Source organism: Bidens hawaiensis, unplaced genomic scaffold (genome assembly GCF_021521415.1).
Source record: "Bidens hawaiensis isolate Kalapana, Puna unplaced genomic scaffold, B.hawaiensis_p1.1 tig00013745_1, whole genome shotgun sequence".
NCBI lineage: Eukaryota > Viridiplantae > Streptophyta > Magnoliopsida > Asterales > Asteraceae > Bidens > Bidens hawaiensis.
This window is the reverse complement of record NW_027492170.1, coordinates 72542-87533: the sequence shown is the minus strand read 5'-3', so window position 1 is coordinate 87533 and position 14992 is coordinate 72542. Positions and strand designations below refer to the sequence as shown.

The 14992-nt window shown below is 32.2% G+C and overlaps 1 pseudogene; it reads left to right on the top strand.

Annotated features, from left to right (window-relative positions):
- The first annotated feature begins 8654 nt into the window (after positions 1 to 8654).
- LOC143544758 (alkane hydroxylase MAH1 pseudogene) lies at positions 8655 to 10329 on the top strand (annotated as a pseudogene).
- Positions 10330 to 14992: the final 4663 nt, after the last annotated feature.

The window sequence follows — 14992 nt, the reverse complement described above, 5'->3', positions numbered from 1 at the left end:
GTCATTAGTAATCCCGTCTTAATTATTAAGCATTTACATAAGACTTATGGGTGATAGACTTTTAGTTATCAGATCCTTAAGAATATCATGAATGTATTCGATACGAAAATTTAGATTCCTGAATTCATTTATAAACGAATAATTAATTTCATATTGAAATTTTAATGCAGCACTTCTCGAACTATTACTGTTTGAGAAAACATGGCAGCTGACTTTATCACAACAAATCTTCAGTATATAATTTATATGGAGTTAATAAACTTATGAGTTCGCTGATAAATTTTCAACAACATTTATTGCTAATTACGTTGTAATTAATCAACATATATGTCATTATAACTTAGATTGTTGTTATCAAAATTATTACTCCTCCATGAGATAGATTTATCTGCTGACATAAGAATATATCCCGAAAATTACATTATGTTATCTTTAAATATAAAAAAGTTTAGGGTAATCAATCCTTTGAGTCCTCACTTCTTCATTTTAAGTTATAGTCTCTCATTTCCTTTAAAGATATTTCAATACTCTTTTAGATGCTTCACATTAACCTAGACATATCTAGTGTGTTTCAATTTGAGTAATATCTGAACGAGTATAGACTTGAACCTATATGAGGCTTCTACTTAATGAAGCATAAGGAAATAATCTCAATGATCCTTTATCCTCTAAAGGAGAGTAATATTGCTTGTCACACGTGAAACGACCCATTTAAGGTAAAACTTATGGAACTAATTAACGTCCATTCGGGTCTATCTCAAAATGTTATGATATCTATCACGTAAGTGATATCTTTGAGATATTTCATATCAAAATATGTGTTAACAATGCTTTAACTTATGTAACATATAATTTCAAAAGAATGTCATCTATATAAGGACAAATATATTTTTAGTTTCTCCCACTCATCTTGAGGTAGATACATTAATCCACTTGGTTCTTGATGAAAATAATTGTAATAATATTTCATCACGTTATGATGTTTGCATTAACCCATACATGGATTTTATTGACTTACATACTAAGTGTTCTTTGACCTTCAGTTTAGAACTTTCAGGTTGTTTTATGAACATGTAAATATGTAAGTTAGTTATTAGGGAAAGTTGTTTTAATGTTCTTCTAACGAAGCTCTTTAACTATTATAAGCTACTTGAACAATGATGATGCTCCACCTTAGTCTTTGTTACTCAGAAGTTGCGTCACTACTTCATGTCCTTCACAGTTCATATTAGTGACAAGATGTGACCCAATCAAACACTTAATGTCTCGAGCTATACTATACTCATAGGGAGAGCTGCTCGGTGGTTCCTCACTCTAGCAGGTTATGACATGAAATGTGTAACTCCAAACGCAATGAAATTTAAAGCCTTAGTTGATTTGCTTGCCCATTTATCGAGTGGATAATATTCATATGTACCTCCATCAAAGCAGAACTCTCAGCTGCAGTATTGGAGGAAGCCAACAAATTTCAGAAAAACTTGCCTCCAATATAAATTCTACCCATGTCCAACAGAATGTGCCTTAGAGCATCCTATTATGAAGACTGGGGAAAGCCCTGTATTAATTGTATTTTTTTCTGGATCACAAAATCCTCCCCTTTGAAACAAAAGATGTAGTTGGAATAAAGAAAAGAATGGCATTTCGCTTCTTTACTAAGCAATGATACCTTTACAAGAAGGGCTATAATGGCCATCCTCTCCATCCCTCGAGAGGATGTGCGGCAGGTTCTCGAAAATAAACTTTTGTAATATAGGTTATAAGATTCTTTGATGATTTATTCCCTTTTGCATATAACGTTTAACAACCAATCGTGCTTCTTATTGTCTTTAATGTTTGTATTAAGATTTAGTTTAGTTATGAATACCCTTAGGAGTTTCAACAAAATCTCAAAAGTTATTTTGAATTATGAAGGTATTTGCTAATATTAGCTTTCTTTCCACAGAAGATTGATTGATGTGAATGGTTTAATTAGAAGGGTTAGGATCATTAAACATTCCAATATCCATTTCAACTTTAGTTAGGGAGGTTACATAATCATCAATGTCAGTAGGTTTTAAAACCTAGATGGCCTCCTAAGTTGATTATTGAGTAATTTTAAAAGTCTCGGTTTTATAGATTAGCCCTTGGTTAGGTTTCTATCAATTTTCAAGATTCTAAATATGTAACAATTGGTGCAATATGGTGTACAAGAGGTGTAATTGGAGTAAAGTTTAATGGCTCTCTTCCCCGCCTCTAGTACTTTTGTCAAGTAATTATAAGGACTTTTACTGCTCCAACTGACCTTAGAAACCTTTAGGAAATTAGCATGCATAGGATATATATTTAAAGACCAGTAGATTCTAACAGAGAAACAAGTTAATATAAGTTGTTGCAGTTTCTCTTGGTGAGGATTAGTTTAGTAAGAAATCTGAATTTTCCCACGTTTAAGCAACAATGAAACTTTTGTAAGAGCAGTAGCAGTAGCAGCAGTAGTAGTAGTAAATTCTAAAGAGATAAATTTTGATAAAATAGTGTTGTGAAGGAGCAGTATCTTGACAAGAGGTCTAATTAAGATAGTATCAAGTTTTCATTCCCCCGCCTCTTGCAAATCTTGTAATTTATGATTGAGACACTCAAGACTCCCACTGATCTTTAATATTTCTAGAAAAACTACATAAGGAGTTTCAATGATGTACGTGATGTGGGAATTTCACATATATGTTAGACTTGATTTGATTTTATTAACGTCCAGATGTCATAATAAACTTAGGGACATATTTAGAAGAAATCGTATTAGGTATATATGAATGTGGATCTCTTTAAAACCATGGACCATAGAAGTCAGATTAGATACAAGTAAATAGCCTTTTAAATGATAAAAGAATTATGTCTGAATATTCCGTTTTGAATATGTTCCATGAATGTTAGTAAATTATAACTTATGGTGGACCCACACTTATTCCTTAAGCCAAGTAATGTTTAGGGCATCTAACACTTGATTAAAAGCACTAAGAATGAGATTAGATGAAAAATACCCTCTTCAACCATGTCATGATTTCTCATGAAATTTGGTTTTAATGGATGAATTTTATAAGTCTCATTTGTCTTTTGTTAAGTTCTTATTTGCAAGATGACAAAAGTTGTGAAAGTATATAGTATCATCAAATTCTATTTTATAAATGTTTCAATCCAGATATTGATAACAAATAATATGAGAGTTTAAGGTAAGAGTGACTTTATGTTGGTTGTGCATACCTCATAACTGTCATAATGTAGCTTAAGTATTTATACTAAATTTTGATTAATCTTCAGAATATTTAAGGTATCATAAAGCGTAATTAGGAGATAGTTTACCATGGTTTCAATAACCTTAAAATTTCAATTTGTCACTGACACTCATGTTAGTTATTGGTTGATTTCAGGTAAACATATAGAACTAGACTTAACCATTCATGTGTTAATGGGAATATTAGGATTAACAAACTTAAATATCATTTATACAGCTATCAATTTTAGTAAGTTGTTCTTTTGAAGTATGGATAGTCTTGTAATGCCTATGCCTAATCTAGTGACATATTTTTGCAATGAGACTTCTCCTTAGAGAACTTAAAGCTGGAAATAATACTTGTATATTGTTTATGAACCTTAGAATAATCCTCTTTTAGTTTTAGTGGTAGTGGATTGAATAACATCTTATTTTCGGTACCAGACATTTCTTTTCTTACACATATGTTGCTGATTAACACACTCATTTTCCTTTAGTACTTATGAGTGTTATAGTTGATTCTTAAGGCACCAAATTGTACTACTGAAATTTTTAGTATGTAATGTACTATAAAATTATACTTATTTTCATGTGTGAACCCTTAATATTATGGGTCTTGGTATTGTACATTATGATGTATTTAGGGATACCATTTAATCTTAGTTAGAATTTAGAAAGAATGCATGCATCTTAGGAGTTATTTTGATTAGTTTTAGGAAAAACTAAATCTATAATAACTCTACTAATAACATTTATTTAAATAAGTTCTTGATTATCATTATCATAAGAGACATTATGATTGACTCATCCCATTATTTATGCTCTAGTTTTCAATAGAATGACTTTTATTAGAAAGAGCAGTAGAATAGTCATATCATGTCTTAATGGATAATTAAAACTAAGAAGAGCTAAATGTTATTAAACTTTTTATGATGTAAAACTTATATTATGTTTTAATATTATAGTGGATGATTTGGATGAGAAACTTTTTTATGGAAGAAAATTATAATGAGTAATGTTATGGAATATTAAAATAATACATATTAAAGTTTATGAGCATTAGATTAATGAAGAATCATTAATATGAGGATCATTTTATTGAAGATGTGGTATGTCTATTATTAACATCAAACAAATATATTATAATTAAAAGTTCTACTTAAACAAAAATTAAATCACCTTTGGACAGAATTAAAATTTATTTTAAGTATGTGTGCAAAACAATTGTAACACATAACCTTTGGGAATAAGTGAGACAACTATTTTAATTATGCGCGGGTTAGTTTTGCTAGATAAAAATGTAACACGTCACCTTTGGACAGAAATGAGACATTTGTATCATGTTATGAAAAAACTAACAAAAGCTTTCAATTAAACTTGAATGATATGGTAAATGCAACACATCACCTTTGGGCAGAAGTGTTACATCAAATTTCACTCAAGTTAAGCTTTTTATGTTTTGTAAATTTTATAAGATTTAATTGGTTACAAAACATTTAATTAGGAACAATTTATAGGAAAATTAAAGTTCTCGGGAAATTAGTTATCGAGACTTTTGAGTTCTTGGGAATTATGAGTTCTCTAGAATTTTAGTGAGCCCGGCTTTTAGTGGTTTTCGGGATTATGAGGGTTTTCGGGTTTTATAAGGTTTTTGAAATTTTGGTAAACCAAAACCATTTTAGAACAAAAAAAAACAAAATTTAATTTTAAATCCTTAACCCATAAACTATTTTTAACCCATAAATTATTTTATCCCATCAATTATTTTTAAATCTCATAAACTAATTTATGATAAAGATGAAATTCGAATTTTAATGGATCGTTTTGTTTCCATTAAAAGATTTAATTATAATTATCTAAGATTTTGAAATCTTTTATATAAAAAAGTATATCATGTTTCAAAATTTTTAGCAGATTAAAAATCAATCAAAATTAGAAACAACATATTTTATTCCTACGTTCATATAAAATAAGGACGATTCTTTGGTTTTTATGATGAACATGAAGAACATCTTCAAAAAATCTTTAGTCAGTTTTCTCTGGAATCGAAATCTTAAACATATTTTTTAACAGATTTCGAATATATTAGAGTTCAAATATGAATTTTAGCAATTATAACCAGTTTTCTTAACAAAACATGAAAACTCAAAACCGAAAAAAATTCGGGGTTTAATCAAAATTCATGTTTTTTCGATTTTAATTCTAGATTTAGGGAAAACAAGAAGAACTGATTAATCAACACAGCTTTGATACCACATGTTGATCAGTTCTTCATGTAAGTAATAGAAAACATGAATAAAAATAAACCTATGAACCTGTTACAGCATGGAGAATAGTAATCGCAGCAGAGCATGATATAGTCGACATGTTTGTTATCTTGATCGAGTTCCCCTTTAGGATGTATAATTAAGAATGATGTTAGGGTTTTTGAGAGGAACCCAGTTTAGAAGAGAGACACACAAAATTGTTATGTGTGTGTGATTAGGTTATTATCTTAATTTATTCTCTCACTTTATATACAGCCAAGGGGAAACCCTTTATTAGCTAGTAAGGGTAATATGGCTCATCAACGATTATCAAACTAATATATAATAAGGTATAATTAATATTTTGATCTATTGCAATATAAATGATTATAATGGTCATATATAAATATATAAAATTATATATTTAATCTTACAAGAATTACTTGGAACAGAAAATACTCGTGGGTTCATTTTCTAATCTCACAACACAGGTATATATAAGCTCCTAAAAACTTAATTTGAAAAAAATGATAGGACGTAATTTTTATGAACGATCAGATGAGAATGTCAAATTAACTTACATACATATATATATATATATATATATATATATATATATATATATTGAGAACTTAATGAGTTGTAAGAACAGTAAGAACTCAATATGGACCACACATTTAATTAAATGAGTATAGAATATGTGACTGAGATTAAATTTAACTAAAAAATGAATCAGAAGATAGAATAAAATTTTGATGATTACACAAGTTTAAACATTAGTTACACATGTGTAATAAGTTGATTTAGTTAGGGGTGTTCAACATTCGAATTGGACTCGAATAACTCGAAATTCGATTTGATTCGTATTTGAATTTGACGATTCGAATCCGATTTTCAGTTATTCGAATTCGATTCGGTTCGAACTCAATTTTAGTAATCGAATTTCGAATCGAATATACGAATTTATAATCATCAATTCGTATTCGATTCGAAATTCGAATTCAAATTATACATTTTATTTTTATTATGTATATACATACTTATGATAAAATAAACTAGATAAATCTTTTGAGTTATAAAGATTAAAAATAAAAAGTTCATCATTTTGGTTAATAAATAATGTAATTGGACATCATCATTTTGAATATTTCGGATGTGATAACTTTAAATGATTTATTTATTTTATAGACTTGTATTTTTTGTAGTAAAAACTCAAATTTATAGTGGTTTTGAAATTGAAATATATTTTTTAACTGAATTCGAATCGATTCGAATTTCATTTTTGAATTGAATCAAATTTCGAATTAGCTATTCTGAATTCGAATCGAATCGAATTTGTCGAATCTAATTTGAATCCAGCTTCATAATTTCAAAATCAGAATAATTCATTTCGAATAAATTCGAATATTCGAAATTCGATTCGTTGAACACCCCTAGATTTAGCGTGTAAAAAAAACTAACTTTTTTACATTACTTACACTTACATATTACATATGTGTAAAAAAATTCAAAAAAAAATTGTTACGTTGTGTTGTTTCAAGTTCTTAAAACTCAAAGCGTTTCTTAAAAGAAATCAATCATATATATATATATATATATATATATATATATATATATATATGGTGGGGTTATAATAAGAAATGGAGTGTGTCTAAGAAGTAATCTCGTGCGTTAGATATGTTGATCTGACGGTTGATATGAAAAGTGTGTTATTTGTGTGTTGTGTTTTATTTTAGTTGCAGTGTATTTATCGTGCGGTATGTTTTATTAGATCGAATAGTGAAAACAAACTTCCTACACTTCTTAAGAAAAATCTACTTCTTATTATAAGTTTGCTCTCTCTCTGTGTATATATATATATATATATATATATACATATATATATATATTGCATGTATGGATTCTAAACTTGATGTACGAATAATATATTAGATTCCAAAAGAATCTTTCAAATGAAAAATTGAAGGTCATGGGTGTATTATACAAATTGTAACGTGAATTCAATGAAGAAAAAGAATCAAAATCACATGTGAGCATTGCTGAATTTTTTTAATAAAAAATCAAATCGTGGTCTTGAACCAGGTCAGACTAAAAACAAAAATATTCATGTGTACATTCTTATTTTACTCAACAGTCAATTAAAAAAAATAACAAAAAACATCAAACTGTAGTTTCAAATCACCGTTTGACTAGCAAAATACCTTCTTCACGTAAACGATATTAGGTTATTATTTTGGGTGCAATCCATGGATTCAAACCATGGTTTGTATTATTTTAATCACACTTTATTGTTTTCTGAAACTCCATCTAACACACTTGGAAAAAAAGAGACAAACCGTGGCTTCAAACCACCGTCACACGATTTGTGAAAAAGCTTAAAAAAAACACCAGTTTAAAAACAACTTTACTAAAAGCACTATTTTTTGAAAACAATTCTGTCTTTCGATATCAACACGTTATTAAAATTTGTCATTTCATGTTCTCCAAATCAACCATAAAATAACAAACACTATTGATTGTACTATCAAACAATCCTCCTTGTTTCTCTTGTGCTCATTAATTGATTCAAAACCTTTCGAAGTCGAGAGTTTCACCCAGCACTGGATGATGGCCCAAATATTCGCCAGTGGCAATGAACCATAAGATGCTCCATTGACTCCATGAACAAACCCCATATGCATTGGGTGGTCTAGTAACAATTTCCACATAAATTAGTTTACCTATATTGAAACAAATTCAACCATACGTTGCTATCCAACGTAGGATAATTCAGACTATTGAGCTCCCACCTTTGACTTTTTAGCATGAAAATATCAACAAAATTGTCACTTGCTTTCCATCTACAAACGTACGTGCTCCGGGCCACCTTAACGTTTGACACCATTTCCAAACCTTTATTCACCTCATCTTAGTAATCTAAAATGAATTAATATTAAATACACTATGTATATGACATTGACTCACATTCAAGTCATAAATGCAATTAAAATTTAGTCAACAAAAATATGAAACCAAAAACCAAACGAATTAGAAATAACAACCCGTGAATTAGAAAACCTCAATAGCTTTGCCAAATTTTAAGGGGATTGTTTTAGGCATAGTGAATGCTCGTATGCAGCTTGTAGTTGGCCCACGTCTATAAAAGGAATATGCAAAATTGCAAACCACTTAATGACACTTGTAGCTAGCATTGTTGTAGAAAATATTGTGGATCACTTTAAGGACTATATAAGAAAGCATCACAATCCCATCCATTTTATACATAAACTCTTATCCATGGCTTTCCTTGTAGACTTTTTCATTTTCTTTATATATTTTGTTCTTGTTCTGATTGCAATGATCATATACACACATAAAAAACAGAGAGCTGTTTTCCCCACAAATTGGCCAATTCTTGGTATGACGCCGGGTGTTCTTGTAAATGCTCATCGAATCAATGATTACATCACAGAACTTCTGATACAAAGTCATGGTACATTCATGTTGAAAGGACCTTGGTTAGGCAACATGGACTTAATACTTACCACTAATCCTTTAGACGTCCATCACATTCTAAACAAGCATTTTAGAAACTATCCCAAAGGTGACAAATTTCGTCAGATCTTTGATATACTTAGAGATGGAATACTCAATTCTGATGGTAAGATATGGGAGATCAACCGCAAACTTATTTTTTCTATACTAAAGCATGAAGGATTTCAGAGCATGATGGAAACAACGGTATGGGACAAAGTGGAAAATGGGCTTCTGCCTATACTTGAATCTGTTTGTGAACATGGCACTGAGATCGATTTGCAGGATATATTTCAAAGATTTACTTTTGATAAAGTATGCAAACTACTCTTTGAAAATGACCCGGAAAGCTTATCTCTTGATTTTCCATACAACCCGTGTTTGAAAGCCTTCGAAGATGCTGAAGAAGCTCTTTTGCTTAGACATATTACGCCACCATGGCTTTGGAAATTGCAACAAACTCTTAGAGTGGGGAAGGATAAGAAGCTGAGCAATGCATGGAGAATTCTTGATGAATTTATATACAAATACGTGGCTAAAACACAAAAGGAGTACAATAACATGAATCATGACACGAAAAATTTCATATTTTTTACAGCGATCATGAGAGAGCTTAAAGATCAGACTGGCACTTCTATGGATCCTACAAAATTTTTAAGAGACACCCTATTAAATATGATGTCTGCCGGAAAAGATACTATCGGCGCCGCTTTATCTTGGTTGTTTTATCTACTTGCGAAAAACCCAACCGTCCAAGACAAGATTCTAGAAGAGATTCACACACATTTGGAGGTTAATACATGTAAAAGATAGAACATGAAAGAGTTAGACAAAATGGTTTACCTACATGGAGCTTTATGTGAATCCTTAAGGTTATATCCTTCGGTCCCCTCGAACAACAAATCTCCGTTAGTACCTGAAATCCTCCCAAGTGGCATAAAAGTAAATCAAAATACCAACATTATTCTTTGTTTCTATTCTATGGGAAGGATGAAATCAATATGGGGGGGAGGATTGTATGGACTTTAAGCCTGAAAGATGGATTTCTAACAACGGGAGAATCAAACACGAGCCTTCATACAAGTGGTCGGCATTTAACACTGGACCAAGAGCTTGTTTAGGTAAGAATATGGCTTTGTGTGTGCTGAAGATAGTGGCGACCATGATAATTTACCATTATCACACTCAACTGGTGGAAGGTCACCCTGTGCTTCCACAAATTCTACGACACTTATGATGAAGCATGGTCTCAAGGTCCGATTGAACAAAAGAAGTGAATAAACTAAATTAAGTTAAATATCAACTTAGAATAACCTTGATGTGAACTAGTTTCTACTAGAATATTATATTTTATAAACTCATCGTATACTAGGTTTGAATAAATATATTATGTACTACATTCTATCGTCAACTTTTTATTTTATATCATCAATGTGCCTTAGCTTGGGCCGGCATGCCTGACCAATGGATCTTGTTATATATCGAATAACAGACACACGATTGAAGATAAACAAAGAAACAAAGATCAATGGTTAAACGAATAATGATTTCAAATAACTTGGTACCTAATACGACATTGTTTAGGCAATATGAATATGTACAGTTTTGGCCGTTTAGTGCAGTTGATTAACAATCCATAAGAAATCATTAGTAGGTTTCAACTACAATGATTACAACGTAAATAGTCATAAACCAATTGTTTAGTTGATGATGATGATGACGACGACGACCGACGTTGCCGAAGATGATGATGACGATGATGGCGAAGACGATGATGATGGTATGATAGTGATGCGGATGGTGGTGGTGAGTGGTGGTAATGATGATGATAACGGTTGGAAATTTAGTACAAATAATAATTATTAGTATGTGTTACTAATAAACTAATTGTTACGAGTACAAAGAGTAGACATGAATACGATATCGATAATTCAAAATGTATAGCTAAGAACTTGAAAATTGGTGAAATGGAAAAATTGGTTGTCCCACATTGGTAGAATGATAAACTTTGAAAATTGGTTTGTTCCACATTGGATAGATAAACTTTGAGTTGCTTATAAGTGGAAGAACTTAACAAGATTATATTCATATGTGACTAGACATACTTAGGTGGCATTGGCAAGGGTGCTCTGCACGCGTCACACACGGACACGAGATTGGGTGATGGGCACAGTGTGGCGCCTTGGCCACAAACCGTATACACAATTAACCCGATGAAAGGCCCCGATCCTAGTGCCCTATATTGGACGTCGGATTTACTCATAAACACAGTTCTACAAATCATAGTGAATTAAAACTTTTTGCGGAGTATAAAAACATCAAACATTCATTACATAATCATTAAAATCTTGTCTTTAAACTTTCATAAATCGTCATAACACTTCTTCTTCCGATGCCAGTCCATGTCATGTGTCCCTCTCTCAAGCCAGCTATTTCATTCCCCTAACCTGCGTGCATATTAAAAGTCAGCTACGCTGAGTGAGTTCTAGTTAATCAGGCAACATACATTACATTCACATACATATTTACACGTATCCGAAGACACATATTAGTACCTTAACCTTGTATAAATATCCATAAGAGAAAAGTTACGTAATATCCATTAAAAGAACATTTACTATTGCCCATAGAAGGAACACTATATACTATCCGTAGAAGGAACAACGTGTATTTTCCATAGAAGGAACACTATATATTATCCATAGAAGGAACAATGTGTATTATCCATAGAAGAAACATTATATATTATTCATAGAAGGAAAAACGTGTATTATCCATAGAAGGAACACTATATACTATCCATAGAAGAAACAACGTGTATTATCCATAGAAGGAACAATATCCATTATCCATACAAGGAACCCTATATATAGTTAATCATATAATATCCATCTAAGAAACACTAATAGGTCCGCAATCCTTATCTACGCTATCACATTCCACGTTTATGTTCAATAGAAGTTAGAGGGATTTGCCATCCTAACTTACTATGTCGGACGTAGCACCAACATACCATACATATGCCTGCTTACACGTACCACATATACAATATATACAATAAATGTATATAACGTACCATTGTAACCAAAGCAATTTACATCATAGCATACGGACACACTAGGCATCCTTCACCTTAATCTTCTAACAATCACCTTCTTTAGTGATACGTGCAATATCCAAAGATTGTTCACGCACCGACAAACATTTATTCATAACCTCAATATAATTAATATCTATCACATAATCCTCTATAGAATACGCTTACCACGTAAGGTAAGTGTATTACATTTTACATTGAGTATGCACACAACCCCGAAAACATAACAAGGAAATGGGTAGAAACTCACCTGGGGCCGATTCCTTTCAGAGTAAATGGTAACTCCTATCCTTAACTGGGCGTGGCTAACTTTATACCAATTACATATATCAATTAACTAGCACTATTCATATCATATTTCTAGGTTATTGTAACCCCTAGATACGGGGTCCGAGGGCAGCGCCCCTGGAAGCGGGGTTCTAGGGGAGGAAACCCCTAGCAGGGTCCAAGAGACAGAGCACCTGACTGGGTTAATAAGCCTTTACCAAAAACCTCATCAGACAAACTGAAGTTCAATTATTTAATCAAATCGAATATTCATTTTAAACGTTACATTTCATTATTAATTATTTACTTATTCTTATCTTAACCATCATATAAGTCCATATCTATCGTTTACATCGTATACGCCGTTTATATTCCGTTTGTTTGAAATAATCACCTTCACCCGTATAAGTCCTTGGGCGCATAAGTCACCCTAGCGATTAACTTATTCCAACGCATAAGTCAGTACGTATAAGTTGTTCAACGTATAAGTTAATTCACATATAAGTACCTCCGTATAACCTATACGCCCGTATAAGTTATGCACCGTATAAGTTATATGTATAAGTGACTTATACGTTCCTTATACATATACATTGTACTTACACGCTGATAAATAAATTATACGTTGTTCAATAACATATACGCTCCTAGTACATATACTCTGAATTGTTGCTTGTTTGTTTCTTTACTTGGTGTTTAGAATTTTTTTTTTACGGTAGATATCACCGTAGGGTTTTGTTGAGTGTGTTTTGGTATAATTCGGCGGGTAAACACCTTCTTAGAGACCGAGAGATGATAAGAAGTAAAGTCGTCTCATAGCCTTTGCATGCTAAGATTAGGATTGCGCGAAAGCGGGTTCAGTTCTTGTCGGGTTTGGGTTTGTGAGCGGTTAGTTGATCTAGTTTGTGTTAATCTAAATTGTTCCTCTATCCTTGGTTGTGTAGTATTCATTTCCATTAGGTCGAGTGTCGGTGAGTCCGAGAGGAGATCGAGTCGACATTAGAACACCTTAGTAATCGTTTTCCGGTTTATTTTTAAAATCAATTAAGTGTAAGTTAGGGTTTGTTAGTGAGACCAGGAGGTGATCTAGCTTGCTTGAGTGAACCTTGGTTGTGTCACCTTTAGATACCGGTGTCGTGAGATCATTCAATCTGTTTGCTCGTCCGATCGTCAATTTGATTCTTACCTAGGTAAACGTTTTCTCCATATTCGTTAAAACCTCGTTAAGTTTTGTCTGTTAGTCCAGTTATTCCAGTTAATTAATTTAGTCAAATTAATTTAGGTCAAGTAGTTAATTATTAAAAATCAATTAAAGATATTATTCTTAGGACGGTCTTGTCTAGGGTTTAATACTCATTAGGCGTTTTCACGTGTCCTTGTGTTCGATACTCGGACTTCTTAGGTCTATGCTATTTGCGATCGGTACACTTGCCGGTTATATATGGTATTATTAGGAATTTCTGTTTTAAAAATTAAAGTTTATTGTGAGTTCCGTAGAAAGAAACATTCATTAGACACACATCATATGTCTAAAAAATTTATTAAAAAAATTGAAATTTAGGGAAGGGTCAGAAGAGGGGGATAGGTTTAATCTAACCATTATTTAACCATTATTAAAGGTGATGAATTATGAAAAAAACAATAGTTCTGCCTAATATTAGGGGGATTCTTCCACCAACCATGTATGCGTCTATTAAATGAAAACATACACGCCAATGCTACCGAAATAGATAATATACATTAATATTTAGTTACAAATGCTACATAAAATAGTATTATTTTAAGGGTTATTGGGTCTTTTCATCACTCGGACAAGTCGTGAAATTTAATTCATGCTAGGTAATCGTGTCGGGTCCATGGAGGAATACACATATAATTTGTGCAGTTATAGGAAGTTTGTTACTGGTAACGGGACGAACTTCATGCTTTGGCTCGATTTATGGATCGGTGGAGAACCATTAAAAATCGGTTTAGTATACTTTTTTCTCTCAAGATCGACGTAAAATGTGTTTTGTGGCGGATCGACTTATGTGTGTGTGTGTGGGGGGGGGGGGGGGTGAAGCTAGGTAAGACAGTCGGCCTCAGTGGAAGCATTCAACGAGCTTAAACAACGTACTGTTGATTTTGTGTGAGCCATTTTTACTTTGGCTGGGTTTGGATTGTTTATGCTAGGGTTTGGACAATTGAGATGTCTACTCGGTTAAAAGCTTGAAGAACATTATGGCTGAAGGATTCCATTCGATCACTGAATACTTGTTTGGAATGGTTGGGTCCAGACAATAGTTTGTATTTTAGCTTCGAAGGCGGTATTGGAACGGTTGTTGCGCGCTCGTTGAGTAAAACAAACATTAATATTTATTTGGAGTGGTGTCTAGTATGTGAGAGTTCCCCAAACCTCTAGCAGGGGCGGACCCAGCCGGGGGCGTAGCCCACCCCCTCAAAATAGTTTTTTTTTTAAATATTTTTCTATAAAGTGTTAATATATATAACTCTAATGCTGCAAATTTTGGGACACCCAACTCACTATGAAGGCCAAAATGTCATGTAGACAACCGTGTTGAAATTGTTAGGATGTGTTTGTGCGTAAAAACCACAGTGGTATAAGATCAAGTTAAAATGAAACTT